This window comes from Cherax quadricarinatus, chromosome 12 (genome assembly GCF_038502225.1).
Source record: "Cherax quadricarinatus isolate ZL_2023a chromosome 12, ASM3850222v1, whole genome shotgun sequence".
Lineage (NCBI taxonomy): Eukaryota > Metazoa > Arthropoda > Malacostraca > Decapoda > Parastacidae > Cherax > Cherax quadricarinatus.
Window position 1 is genome coordinate 41,184,891 of NC_091303.1, and position 14,656 is coordinate 41,199,546.

Below are 14,656 nucleotides of genomic sequence, written 5' to 3' on the forward strand. Positions count from 1 at the left end.
AGTATGTTGGTGTATATTTCAGTGTGTTGGTGTATATTCCAGTGTTTGTGTATATTCCAGTGTGTTGGTGTATATTCCAGTGTGTTGGTGTATATTCCAGTGCGTTGGTGTATATTCTAGTGTGTTGATATATATTCCAGTGTGTTGGTTTATATTTCAGTGTGTTGTTGTGTATTCCAGTATGTTGGTGTATATTCCAGTGTTGGTGTATATTCCAGTGTGTTGATGTATATTCCAGTGTGTTGGTGTATATTCCAGTGTGTTGGTGTATATTCCAGTGTGTTGGTGTATATTCCAGTGTGTTGGTGTATATTCCAGTGTGTTAGTGTATATTCCAGTGTGTTGGTGTATATTCCAGTGTTGGTGTATATTCCTGTGTGTTGGTGTATATTCCAGTGTGTTGGTGTATATTCCAGTGTGTTGGTGTATATTCCAGTGTTGGTGTATATTCCAGTGTGTTGGTGTATATTCCAGTGTGTTGGTGTATATTCCAGTGTTGGTGTATATTCCAGTGTGTTGGTGTATATTCCAGTGTTGGTGTATGTTCCAGTGTGTTGGTGTATATTCCAGTGTTGGTGTATATTCCAGTGTGTTGGTGTATATTCCAGTGTTGGTGTATATTCCAGTGTGTTGGTGTATATTCCAGTGTTGGTGTATATTCCAGTGTGTTGGTGTATATTCCAGTGTGTTGGTGTATATTCCAGTGTTGGTGCATATTCCAGTGTGTTGGTGTATATTCCAGTGTTGTTGTATATTCCAGTGTGTTGGTGTATATTCCAGTGTTGGTGTATATTCCAGTGTGTTGGTGTATATTCCAGTGTTGGTGTATATTCCAGTGTGTTGGTGTATATTCCAGTGTGTTGGTGTATATTCCAGTGTGTTGGTGTATATTCCAGTGTGTTGGTGTATATTCCAGTGTTGGTGTATATTCCAGTGTGTTGGTGTATATTCCAGTGTTGGTGTATATTCCAGTGTGTTGGTGTATATTCCAGTGTGTTGGTGTATATTCCAGTATGTTGGTGTATATTCCAGTGTGTTGGTGTATATTCCAGTGTTGGTGTATATTCCAGTGTGTTGGTGTATATTCCAGTGTGTTGGTGTATATTCCAGTGTGTTGGTGTATATTCCAGTGTTGGTGTATATTCCAGTGTTGGTGTATATTCAAGTGTTGGTGTATATTCCAGTGTGTTGGTGTATATTCCAGTGTGTTGGTGTATATTCCAGTGTGTTGGTGTATATTCCAGTGTGTTGGTGTATATTCCAGTGTGTTGGTGTATATTCCAGTGTGTTGGTGTATATTCCAGTGTTGGTGTATATTCCAGTGTGTTGGTGTATATTCCAGTGTGTTGGTGTATATTCCAGTGTTGGTGTATATTCCAGTGTGTTGGTGTATATTCCAGTGTGTTGGTGTATATTCCAGTGTATTGGTGTATATTCCAGTGTGTTGGTGTATATTCCAGTGTGTTGGTGTATATTCCAGTGTTGGTGTATATTCCAGTGTTGGTGTATATTCCAGTGTGTTGGTGTATATTCCAGTGTGTTGGTGTATGTTCCAGTGTGTTGGTGTATATTCCAGTGTGTTGGTGTATATTCCAGTGTGTTGGTGTATATTCCAGTGTGTTGGTGTATATTCCAGTGTGTTGGTGTATATTCCAGTGTTGGTGCATATTCCAGTGTTGGTGTATATTCCAGTGTTGGTGTATATTCCAGTGTTGGTGTGTATTCCAGTGTTTGTGTATATTCCAGTGTTGGTATATATTCCAGTGTTGGTGTATATTCCAGTGTTGGTGTATATTCCAGTGTTGGTGTATATTCCAGTGTTGGTGTATATTCCAGTGTTGGTATATATTCCAGTGTTGGTTTATATTCCAGTGTTGGTGTATATTCCAGTGTGTTGGTGTATATTCCTGTGTTGTTATATATTCCAGTGTTGGTGTATATTCCATTGTTGGTATATATTCCAGTGTTGGTGTATATTCCAGTGTGTTGGTGTATATTCCAGTGTGTTGGTGTATATTCCAGTGTTGGTGTATATTCCAGTGTTGGTGTATATTCCAGTGTTGGTGTATATTCCAGTGTTGGTGTATATTCCAGTGTTGGTATATATTCCAGTGTTGGTGTATATTCCAGTGTTGGTATATATTCCAGTGTTGGTGTATATTCCAGTGTTGGTATATATTCCAGTGTTGGTGTATATTCCAGTGTTGGTGTATATTCCAGTGTTGGTCTATATTCCAGTGTTGGTCTATATTCCAGTGTTGGTATATATTCCAGTGTTGGTGTATATTCCAGTGTTGGTATATATTCCAGTGTTGGTGTATATTCCAGTGTTGGTATATATTCCAGTGTTGGTGTATATTCCAGTGTGTTGGTGTATATTCCAGTGTTGGTGTATATTCCAGTGTTGGTGTATATTCCAGTGTGTTGGTGTATATTCCAGTGTTGGTGTATATTCCAGTGTTGGTGTATATTCCAGTGTGTTGGTGTATATTCCAGTGTTGGTGTATATTCCTGTGTGTTGGTGTATATTCCAGTGTGTCGGTGTATATTCCAGTGTTGGTGTATATTCCAGTGTTGGTGTATATTCCAGTGTTGGTATATATTCCAGTGTTGGTGTATATTCCAGTGTTGGTGTATATTCCAGTTTTGGTATATATTCCAGTGTTGGTATATATTCCAGTGTTGGTGTATATTCCAGTGTTGGTGTATATTCCAGTGTTGGTATATATTCCAGTGTTGGTATATATTCCAGTGTTGGTGTATATTCCAGTGTTGGTGTATATTCCAGTGTTGGTATATATTCCAGTGTTGGTGTATATTCCAGTGTTGGTGTATATTCCAGTTTTGGTATATATTCCAGTGTTGGTGTATATTCCAGTGTTGGTGTATATTCCAGTGTGTTGGTATATATTCCAGTGTTGGTGTATATTCCAGTTTTGGTATATATTCCAGTGTTGGTATATATTCCAGTGTTGGTGTATATTCCAGTTTTGGTATATATTCCAGTGTTGGTATATATTCCATTGTTGGTGTGTGAGGGTTCACTCAGCTCTATGTGACCCTCAAGTAATATTTGATACGGTTGGCTCCTCTTCATGGAAATAAAAAGAAAGAAAACTCAATAATAACATAATAAGAAAAACATTTTTATTAATCATTTAATTAGTAAAGAATATAAAATACTCAAAAATGAAACAGATCCTACACTCAGCTAAAATGAAAAATGAAATATATAAATAATTAATTCAAAGCTAATATGCACACAATGACGTAAATTTGTGCAGTGTCGATATTCTGGGCACGTAGCTGTGAATAGTGGTTGAACATCAAGCCGATGTTGATGTGGGGGGGGGGGGATCACAGCTGGTTGTGACTGAAGACAGAAGAAAGTGTCCCCAGTACACATGTATATTCTGTTGAGGAGAGGTTGACAGATCCTCGTAACACCACAATACAGTAGCCAGTCAAAAGCCACCATGAACGCTGGTGTAGCTACAACTGGGAGAAGGCTGCTTGAATGGTGTGTAGCTGACTGGGTGCTTGGCTACGTGTTGAAGGGGGACCAGTGTTGGTACACGTGTCAGAGTGATTTCTCTTTATCTCCACAAGATATATGTTGCCCTTATCTTTATCCTGGATGAGCCGGATGACCCGAGCCGACAATCAAGGCTAAAAATGGAAGAAAAAAAGAGTTACACACCACTCGATAAATCAGTCACACGGTGGTCGTAGGGCCTTTAAAAGATATGGTGAGGATTATAACAATAAGTCAAACCAGTAGACTGCACTACAAACTACCACCATCATTCATCCATCAGTTCTGTCTCTTTCCCATGGAACTATATAATACCAACCAACAGTTTCTGCCTCTCCGCCATGGAACTATATTACCCAGAATTCAACAACTCACCTTGGCAATAATACTCACTAAAGAGCATCAAATGAAGGAAGTGTTTCAGCTTTTACACAATACACATTGTAGATTCCTCGTTGTCATCTCAAAATAGGATGGCAATTACCCTAAGATCTTTCTGTCTTCACAGCCGGAGTGCATAAAATTTAACACACCCTTATATTAACACACTTCCGGTTGGCAATTATACAGTTTGTACTGACTGCAAAAGTGCTAACCTTTCTCTTACAGAAACCTGTAAGGACCTTGGACATCCTGTCACATGCCTGTCACAGCTGCTGAACCATTATGACAGAATTACGGAGGCATTGGAAGACAGATTTTGCAAAAGACGTTTGATAAATGTGATCATGGAGTGATAGCGTACAAAATGAGGGCCATGGACATTACGTGGAAGGTAGGCAGATAGATTTTTGGGTTCCTAACACACCGAACACCAAAAAGTAGTAGTGAACAGGGCAAGATCAAGCATCAACGAGGACAAAAACTCAGTGCCCCAAGGCACTGTCCTGGCACCTCTGCTGTTTCTCATCCTCATAGCAGACATAGATAAAAACACCCGGCACACTTTTGTATCATCATTTGCAGGAAGACATAAACAGGGTTTACTAGTGGGCAGTGGAGAGCAACATGACGTTGAATGGTGATGAGTTCCAACTGCTTACATATGGAAAGAATGAATAACTCGAAAGGAACACTATATTCAAAACTCAAGAGAGTCACCAAATAGAACTTAAGGAACACGTAAAAGACCTGGGAATAATTATGGCAGCTGACCTTACTTTTAAACGAACATAGCAAGACAAAGATCACGACAGCCAGGAAGATGACGGGGTGGGTATTGAGAACTTTCAAAACAAGGGAAATAATGCCAATGGTGACATTCTTCCAATCGCTAATGCTCCCTCACTTAGAATATTGCTCAGTGCTGACGGCACCATTCAAAGCAGGAGAAATATCGGACCTGCAACAAATAGAGAGATCGTTTACGGCCCACACTCAGCCAGAAAAGCACCTAAACTACTGGGAACACCTTCAAGTCTTGAACATGTACTCATTGGAGCGGAAGAGAGAGAGATACATGATAATATATACCTGGAAAGCACTAATATACCGAGTTAGGAGCAGGGGTGCGGTGTGGACAATAAGGGAACACTGTATCAACATCCGGGATCCCAGACTATTCAACATCTTACCAGAAAATATCAGAAACATGGCTGGAACAAGTGTAGAAGCCTTCAAGAGGAAACTGGACAATTATCTTCACCAGGTGCCAGATTAACCAGGCTGTGATGGATATGTGGGGCAGCTGGCCTCCAGCAGCAACAGCCTGGTTGACCAGACAAGACACCAGACAAGCCTGGCCTATGGCGGGGCTTGGAGAGTAGAGAAACTCTCGAAACTCTTCAAAGGTATATCAAAGGTACATCCAGGCTGGGACTGGTCACTTGGCATTTCTGGAAAATGTTGGAATGATCTTTGTGCAATTGGGCAGGATACCCGGTCAACTTCAAGTAAAAAATTTGCAGACAGGAACTTACACGAATACTGACACACTATGTACATACTATTGGAATGAATATATATCAGTTAATCATAGATTAGGACATAATAACTTCAGTCCAGAAATTTACATATACGCCCAATCAAATTGTTGGTGCATCAGCTGGTAGATAACCTCAGTGACTTGTCATTAACTTGGACCTACAGATAGAACACTCATTGCTTAAAATATGGACTTCTCTTAAAATTAGGCCTAAAATCTACTAGATTGTTTCCTTGAATAATCAGTCTTTTATAAATTAATTTTAGTTAGTTCTGGTGACATGGAAAACTGAGAATGACTCAGAGGAGACTGACGGGTTTTTCTTTGTTAGTCAGTGACAGGTAATTGTAGGATAGTTCCCTTCTAACATTGGTCAGTGCCAGGTGATTGTAGAATAGGCCTCTTATGATGGTCAGTGCCAGGTGATTGTAGAATACGCCTCTTATGATTGTTGGTCAGTGCCAGGTGATTGTAGGATAGGTCTGTCTTATCATTGTTGGTCAGTGCCAGGTGATTGTAGGATAGGTCTTATGATTGTTGGTCAGTGCCAGGTGATTGTAGAATAGGCCTCTTATGATTGTTTGTCAGTGCCAGGTGATTGTAGGATAGGTATGTCTTATCATTGTTGGTCAGTACCTAGTGATTGTAGGATAGGTCTGTCTTATCATTGTTGGTCAGTACCAGGTGATTGTAGGATAGGTATGTCTTATCATTGTTGGTCAGTACCTAGTGATTGTAGGATAGGTCTGTCTTATCATTGTTGGTCAGTACCAGGTGATTGTAGGATAGGTATGTCTTATCATTGTTGGTCAGTGCCAGGTGATTGTAGGATAGGTCTGTCTTATCATTGTTGGTCAGTACCAGGTGATTGTAGGATAGGTCTGTCTTATCATTGTTGGTCAGTACCAGGTGATTGTAGGATAGGTCTGTCTTATCATTGTTGGTCAGTACCAGGTGATTGTAGGATGGGTCTGTCTTATCATTGTTGGTCAGTGCCAGGTGATTGTAGGATAGGTCTGTCTTATCATTGTTGGTCAGTACCAGGTGATTGTAGGATAGGTCTGTCTTATCATTGTTGGTCAGTGCCAGGTGATTGTAGGATGAGTCTGTCTTATCATTGTTGGGCAGTACCAGGTGATTGTAGGATAGGCCTGTCTTATCATTGTTGGTCAGTACCAGGTGATTGTAGGTCTGTCTTATCATTGTTGGTCAGTACCAGGTGATTGTAGGATAGGTATGTCTTATCATTGTTGTTCAGTGCCAGGTGATTGTAGGATAGGTATGTCTTATTGTTGGTCAGTACCAGGTGATTGTAGGATAGGTCTGTCTTATCATTGTTGGTCAGTACCAGGTGATTGTAGGATAGGTCTGTCTTATCATTGTTGGTCAGTGCCAGGTGATTGTAGGATAGGTATGTCTTATCATTGTTGGTCAGTACCAGGTGATTGTAGGATAGGTCTGTCTTATCATTGTTGGTCAGTGCCAGGTGATTGTAGGATAGGTCTGTCTTATCATTGTTATTCAGTGCCAGGTGATTGTAGGATAGGTATGTCTTATCATTGTTAGTCAGTGCCAGGTGATTGTAGGATAGGTCTGTCTTATCATTGTTGGTCAGTACCAGGTGATTGTAGGATAGGTCTGTCTTATCATTGTTGGTCAGTACCAGGTGATTGTAGGATTTGTCTGTCTTATCATTGTTTGTCAGTGCCAGGTGATTGTAGGATAGGTCTGTCTTATCATTGTTGGTCAGTACCACGTGATTGTAGGATAGGTCTGTCTTATCATTGTTGGTCAGTGCCAGGTGATTGTAGGATAGGTCTGTTTTATCGTTGTTGGTCAGTGCCAGGTGATTGTAGGATAGGTCTGTCTTATCATTGTTGGTCAGTGCCAGGTGATTGTAGGATAGGTCTGTCTTATTGTTGGTCAGTACCAGGTGATTGTAGGATGGGTCTGTCTTATCATTGTTGGTCAGTACCAGGTGATTGTAGGTTAGGTCTGTCTTATCATTGTTGGTCAGTGCCAGGTGATTGTAGGATGGGTCTGTCTTATCATTGTTGGTCAGTACCAGGTGATTGTAGGTTAGGTCTGTCTTATCATTGTTGGTCAATACCAGGTGACTGTAGGATAGGTCTGTCTTATCATTGTTGGTCAGTGCCAGGTGATTGTAGGATAGGTCCGTCTTATCATTGTTGGTCAGTAGCAGGTGATTGTAGGATAGGTCTGTCTTATCATTGTAGGTCAGTACCAGGTGATTGTAGGAAAGGTCTGTCTTATCATTGTTGGTCAGTGCCAGGCGACTGTAGGATAGGTCTGTCTTATCATTGTTGGTCAGTGCCAGGTGATTGTAGGATAGGTCTGTCTTATCATTGTTGGTCAGTGCCAGGTGATTGTAGGATAGGTCTGTCTTATCATTGTTGGTCAGTGCCAGGTGATTGTAGGATAGGTCTGTCTTATCATTGTTGGTCAGTGCCAGGTGATTGTAGGATGGGTCTGTCTTATCATTGTTGGTCAGTACCAGGTGATTGTAGGATAGGTCTGTCTTATCATTGTTGGTCAGTGCCAGGTGATTGTAGGATAGGTCTGTCTTATCATTGTTGGTCAGTGCCAGGTGATTGTAGGATGGGTCTGTCTTATCATTGTTGGTCAGTACCACCTCTTCAAGGGGGGCTCCTTGGCGTGGTGAAGAGGCTCTTGGTCTGAGGAATTAGACCTATCGGTCTTCTTCCTCAGACCGAACCTAATTACCCCCCAATCTCCCCTCCCCTATCCCATCCTCCCCATCCTCCCCTTTTTCCTTTCCTCCTCCTCCTCCCCACTCCTCCCTTTTGCCCTTCCTCTTTTTGTCCTTTGGGATTTCTCCCACAGGCGCGCTAGTTCCTAGGTAGGGGAAAGGACACCGGGGTCCATCCCATTCCGTTGAGGTTTCTTGGCGGTGGCGTAGTTTGCCGTGGAATCTGGATTGCCTAGGGATGTCCCGATCCCTCTCCGGTATCCCGGAGTAGCTTTGGGTGTCTTTTGGGCGACGGGTGTATCTCTGGAAGCCACCTTTCGGATTCCGGGGGTGGTGGCTGAAGGAGGTATGCTTTGTGGCGGATATCCGGCCGCCCTCTCTTTTGTCCACCGAGGTAGCTCGGCAGATGTGAGGTTGCTATCCCAGATTGCTGGTTTACTGGCATGAAGGGTAGGGTATGGCACGGGTTCCATGCTGCATCTGCGCTACTAGCGGTGTCGAGTCCTCTTGGGCGCGGAGGGAGATTTCTGGCCCTTTCATTCCTCCTAGGAACTATCCCTCCCCGGTCCCCCCTTTTTTTTTTCTTTTTTTTATTTTTATTTTCTTTTCTTCTTTCTTTTTTTTTCTTAAAAACAAAAAGAAAGAAGTAACCTAACCATGGCAGCCCTAGTCCATGAACCTGGTACCCCCGGGCCCCTTCTTGATACCGCACCCCGTTCTGACCCCGCCTCGTCTTTGGACCACTCTTCAGACATTCCTCATGCCTCTGTACCTATTGCCGGTGCTGTTTCCTCACCCGCTTCAGGTACTGAGGCCTCGACTGACTCCTTCGATTTATCAGACCTTCGCTCTCCTCTGACTATGCTTCCGGCCTCTCCCTCTACGGTGCGGCAATTTTCAAATCGCCGACCCGTTCCACGTCGGACCAACTCTGGTCCCACGCCTAAACGTCAACGACAATTACCTGCTGATGATACTTCTCCACCTTCACCTTCTCGTTCTTCTCAGAAACGATCGACACGTCCTTCACTACCTTTCCACGCTCAGTTTCAGACTGAACAGTGGAATAAATTCTTCACTTTACGACCAACTTCCTCTACTGCCTATCTTTCTGACCATAGTATTGGCAAGGCACTCCTACGCCATGTTGGTAAAGATATTTCTTTTCATGCTCTTAAGAGCGGTACGCGCATCATTACCGTACAGAATGCTACCCAGGCTCGTGAGCTCTCTCGTCTTTCCCATATAGATACTGTTCCTGTCACCCTTGAAAAACATCATTCCCTCAATTCTTGTAGTGGTACCGTTATTCTGCCCCATACCATAGTTCAACAAAATTTCCAGACATGTGGCACCGACATTCTAGAACAGCTGGAACTCCAAGATCTCCCAATCCTCAAGGTAGACACTTACGTTCTTCCTGCCCGTGGGCGGAGACGATACCCTAGCAATGTGGCTCGTCTAACTTTTGACAGCCGAGAACTCCCATCCTCCGTTTATATAGCAGGACATCGGTTACAAGTTCGAAAGGTGATCCCTACACCACAACAGTGTAGAAATTGCTGGCGATTTGGCCATCCAGCGAAATATTGCAGATCTATCGCCGAATGCCCAGTCTGTGGTGCTGATGACCATTCTAATACATCTTGCAATCGATCTCCCTCTTGCCTTAACTGTCATGAGGCTCACCCTTCGTACTCTCGCCGTTGTCAGGTCTATTTAAACGAGCGGGAAATCCGTTACCTCAAAGAGACAGAAGGTCTCCCTTATGCCATGGCAGTTTCTCATCTCCGCCTCCAAGGGAGACTCCCACGTGTTTCTTATTCCCGTGTTTCAAAACGTCCCCCCACTTCTGGTATCCCATCTTCTACACCCACCTCTGTGGTTACCTCTCCCATAATCACTCCTGTATCTAATCCTTTTGCTGTCCTCGGCTCAGACGTCCCTACTTCAACGCCTCAGTCTAATCTCGCTTCTTCGAGTTCTCTCTTACAAGCCTCAGTATCGACGAGACCTCGTACGACACCTCTTCCCAATCGTCCCTCTACTTCTCAAAAGTCAAAAAAAGGTCCGGTAACACCTCCTACCCATCTTCCACCTCCTCATTTTACCCTCCCTGTCTCTGTCCCTAGTTCTTCCCCTCTCACTGGCTCAGTTACAAGTGCAGAGGTTCACCCTCCTCCTCGTAATGTACCTTCCTCCCCTGTTCCCTCCCAAGTTTCTTCCTCTTCTGCCACCTCCCAGGTTCCTGTCTCTTCTGTCCCCTGCCACGCTTCTCCAGTTCCCTCCACCCTTTCGCCCCCCCCCTACCTTGGTACAGTCCAATACAGTTCCAATCTTTACTCATCCTCCCCCTACCATTCCCAATATTGTCTCCCATACGACATCTCTGAATTCCGAAACACTTGAAGCAATCTCTGAATATATTGCAGAGACCAAACCATCAATGGACACTGATCCACCTTCCGCTCTTTCTCTCTCCTCTGCTCCATCTGCGCAACTCCTTTCTTCACAGCGCACCGTTCCTTCGCTGCTTGAACATTTTCCACTGCCTCCGCATGTGGACTTTTCTAACCCTTCTAGTCCGTAGGAACCCTTACCTGCGGATTTCAGGTATCTTTATCATTGCCAATCATGGCCTTTTTACAGTGGAATATACGCGGCCTCAGGGGTAATCGGGGTGAGCTTCAGATGTTACTCTCCCAGTTTGCCCCTGTTGGTGTTTGCTTACAGGAACCAAAATTACACTCTGCTGTTATTTCTCACATCTCAGGCTATAATTTATTGTATTCTTCAGATCCTTTTCCTGATGGGACCTTTAATGAAAGTGCCCTTCTTCTCCGCACTGATATTCCGTACCATCAGCTATTTATTCATACTTCGCTGCATTACACAGCAGCCCGTATCCACTTACATAGGTGGTATACGCTCTGTTCTTTATATCTCTCTCCCTCTCGGGCATTATCTATTCCGGATTTTGCCTTCCTTGTTTCGTCATTACCGCCACCGATTCTGTTACTTGGTGATTTTAATGCCCACCATTTCCTCTGGGGAGGGTCTCACTGTGATTCCCGTGGAATTCAGTTAGAGGCTTTTCTTGCCACCCACCCCCTCCATGTTTTAAATACAGGTACTCACACCCATTTTGATCCTCGGACTCATACTCTCTCTTGCATCGATCTCTCAGTTTGCTCTTCCTCCGCCGCATTAGACTTTACTTGGTCTGTTCTCCCGGACTTACATGACAGTGATCATTTCCCAATCATTCTTACTTCCCCTTCATATTCGCCACCTCTTCGCACCCCACGCTGGCAATTTAATCGGGCAAATTGGAACCTTTACTCACACCTGACTGTTTTTAAAGAGGTTCCTTCTTCGTCCTCCATCGATGAGCTTTTACACCTCTTCTCGTCGTCCGTTTTCACCGCAGCTTCTCATTCTATACCCCAAACTTCGGGCAGGCATTCTCAGAAATGCGTGCCTTGGTGGTCTCCTGCTTGTGCTCGTGCAGTACGTTTGAAACGCGCTGCATGGGGCAGGTACCGGTACAATAGAACCACAGAGCGACTCCTTGATTTTAAACAGAAGCGTGCGATCGCTCGCCGTGTCATCCGTGACGCTAAACGCACTTGCTGGCGAGATTATGTCTCCACCATCACCTCTGCTTCCTCTATGAGTGCAGTCTGGAAAAAAGTACGAAAACTGAGTGGTAAATATTCTCCTGACCCGGCTCCTGTTCTGCGGGTTGCCGGTGTTGATATAGCAAACCCACTAGATGTTGCCAATGAAATTGGCAATCATCTGGTCCGTATTTCTCAGGGACTTCATCTATGCCCCTCATTTCTTTCCTCAAAGTCTGCCAGAGAGTTAGCACCCTTGGACTTTTCTTCTCTCAGAGAAGAACAGTATAATGTGCCTTTTACACTTCAAGAACTGGAGGCAACACTCTCAGCTTGTCGATCATCGGCAGCTGGGCCCGACGACATTCATATTCGTATGCTACAACATTTACATCAGTCAGCCCTTGCAGTCCTATTACGCCTTTACAATCTTATTTGGTCACAAGGAGTTCTTCCACAGCTGTGGAAATCCGCCATTGTTCTCCCTTTCCGCAAACCAGGCACTACGGGACATGAAACCTCCCACTATCGTCCCATTGCTCTTACCAGTGCAGTTTGCAAAGTAATGGAACGTCTAGTAAATAGACGTTTAGTGTGGTATTTAGAGACACACAACAGTCTCTCCACTCGTCAATATGGCTTTCGTAAGGGATGTTCTACCATAGACCCCTTACTGCGCTTGGATACGTATGTTCGTAATGCCTTTGCGAATAACCACTCAGTTATTGCCATATTTTTTGACCTTGAGAAGGCATATGACACAACTTGGAGGTATAATATTTTAGCCCAAGCCCACTCCTTAGGCCTTCGAGGCAATCTACCATCCTTCCTTAAGAACTTTTTAACTGACAGGCATTTCCGTGTTCGGGTTAATAATGTGCTCTCCCCGGACTTTGTCCAAGCTGAAGGTGTCCCCCAGGGATGTGTTCTGAGCACAACACTTTTTCTCCTTGCTATTAATGATTTGGCCTCTAGTCTTCCATCAAATATTTGGTCATCACTCTATGTTGATGACTTCGCTATTGCCTGTGCAGGCGCTGACTGTCACCTCCTTACAGTTTCTCTCCAGCATGCAGTCGACCGTGTTTCCAATTGGGCCACCACACATGGGTTTAAATTTTCCAGCACTAAAACCCACCAAATCACTTTCACTAGACGCTCTGTCATCTCTGATCATCCTTTGTACCTCTATGGCTCACGTATCCCTGAACGTGATACAGTCAAGTTTCTGGGCCTCCTCTTTGATCGTAGGTTATCCTGGAAACCTCACATTACCTCTCTGAAGGCAACTTGTCACAGCCGGCTGAACCTTCTTAAAACCCTTGCTCATCTTTCGTGGGGAGCTGATCGTCGAACCCTCCTTCACCTACATTCCACCCTTATTTTATCGAAACTTGATTATGGTGACCAGATCTATTCAGCGGCATCTCCTGCTACTCTCTCTAGCCTTAACCCCATTCATCACCAAGGATTACGTTTATGCCTTGGTGCTTTTCGCTCTTCCCCTGTCGAAAGCCTCTATGCAGAAGCGAACGTTCCATCCTTATCCGATCGCCGTGATGCCCATTGCCTGCGCTACTATGTACGCTCTCATGATCTCCGCAATCCTTCCATTTATAGAATGGTCACTGATATTAGTAGACATTCTTTATTTGTTCGCCGCCCCTGCTTACTCCGTCCCTTCTCTCTTCGCCTTCATTCGCTCTTGTCTTCTCTTCAACTACCACCTTTCTATGTACATGTAGCATCTCACTTTTCCCTACCCCCCTGGGAAGTTCCAGCTGTTCGAGTCTGTTCTTTCTCCCTCCCTTGCTCGAAAGCCCAACTGTCTACGGTCGCTTCCCGCTCTCTTTTTCTTGACCACTTTCACTCTCATTCTCATGCCATTGCTGTGTACACAGATGGCTCTAAGTCTTCTGACGGCGTAGGATTCGCAGCAGTGTTTCCGGACAGCGTCGTACAAGGGCATTTACTATCTTCAGCTAGTATTTTTACTGCTGAATTATATGCCATCCTTACAGCACTTATCCGTATTGCATCTATGCCTGTGTCATCATTTGTGGTTGTCTCAGACTCCCTTAGTGCTTTACAGGCTATACAAAAATTTGATACACCTCACCCCTTAGTCCTCCGTATCCAACTTTGGCTACGCCGCATCTTTACTAAGCATAAAGATATTGTTTTTTGTTGGGTCCCTGGTCATGTTGACGTACAGGGCAATGAACAGGCAGACACTGCTGCGCGGTCAGCAGTACATGACCTACCAGTTTCTTATAGAGGTATTCCATGTACGGACTATTTTGCTGTAATATCTTCCCACCTTCACACCCGTTGGCAACAACGTTGGTCTACTATGCTCGGCAACAAACTTCAGTCTATTAAACCGAGTATAGGTTACTGGCCGTCTTCTTATCACCAGTGTCGAGGTTGGGAGACTACTCTCTCCCGTCTTCGCATTGGCCATACTCGTCTTACTCATGGATATCTCATGGAGAGGCGTCTTGCTCCTCTCTGTGAGAATTGCCAAGCTCCATTATCAGTCAGCCACATTCTGTTGGACTGCCCACTTTATCAACGAGCACGCAGAATTTACCTCTGTCGTCGTCTTCGCCCCGCTGCTCTCTCTTTACCTTCCCTTCTCGCTGATGGACCCACCTTTCATCCGGACTCTCTCATTGACTTTTTGACAACGACTGACTTACTTCACAAATTCTGATACTTTCAGCCCTTTCTACTTGTATCTCTTGCTACCCTCTACCCCCGTACTATCCCCTGCCCCGCTGTTTTCTGTAACCTGCTGATCATCCCCCCTCCCTTCTGCCATCCAATTCCCTTGCTTCCTTCCC

General features: G+C 44.1%; 1 protein-coding gene across 4 annotated transcripts in view; it reads right to left on the bottom strand.

Annotated features, from left to right (window-relative positions):
- Positions 1–3,125: 3,125 nt before the first annotated feature.
- The window catches only part of LOC128686543 (phosphatidylinositol phosphatase PTPRQ), a 205,554-nt gene continuing 194,023 nt past the window's right edge, over positions 3,126–14,656 (bottom strand). For all 4 annotated transcript variants that reach the window (XM_070084320.1, XM_070084319.1, XM_070084317.1 and 1 more), the window contains one exon: positions 3,126–3,669. The gene's annotated coding sequence lies outside the window, so the exon portion shown is untranslated. The remainder of the gene's footprint in view (positions 3,670–14,656) is intronic.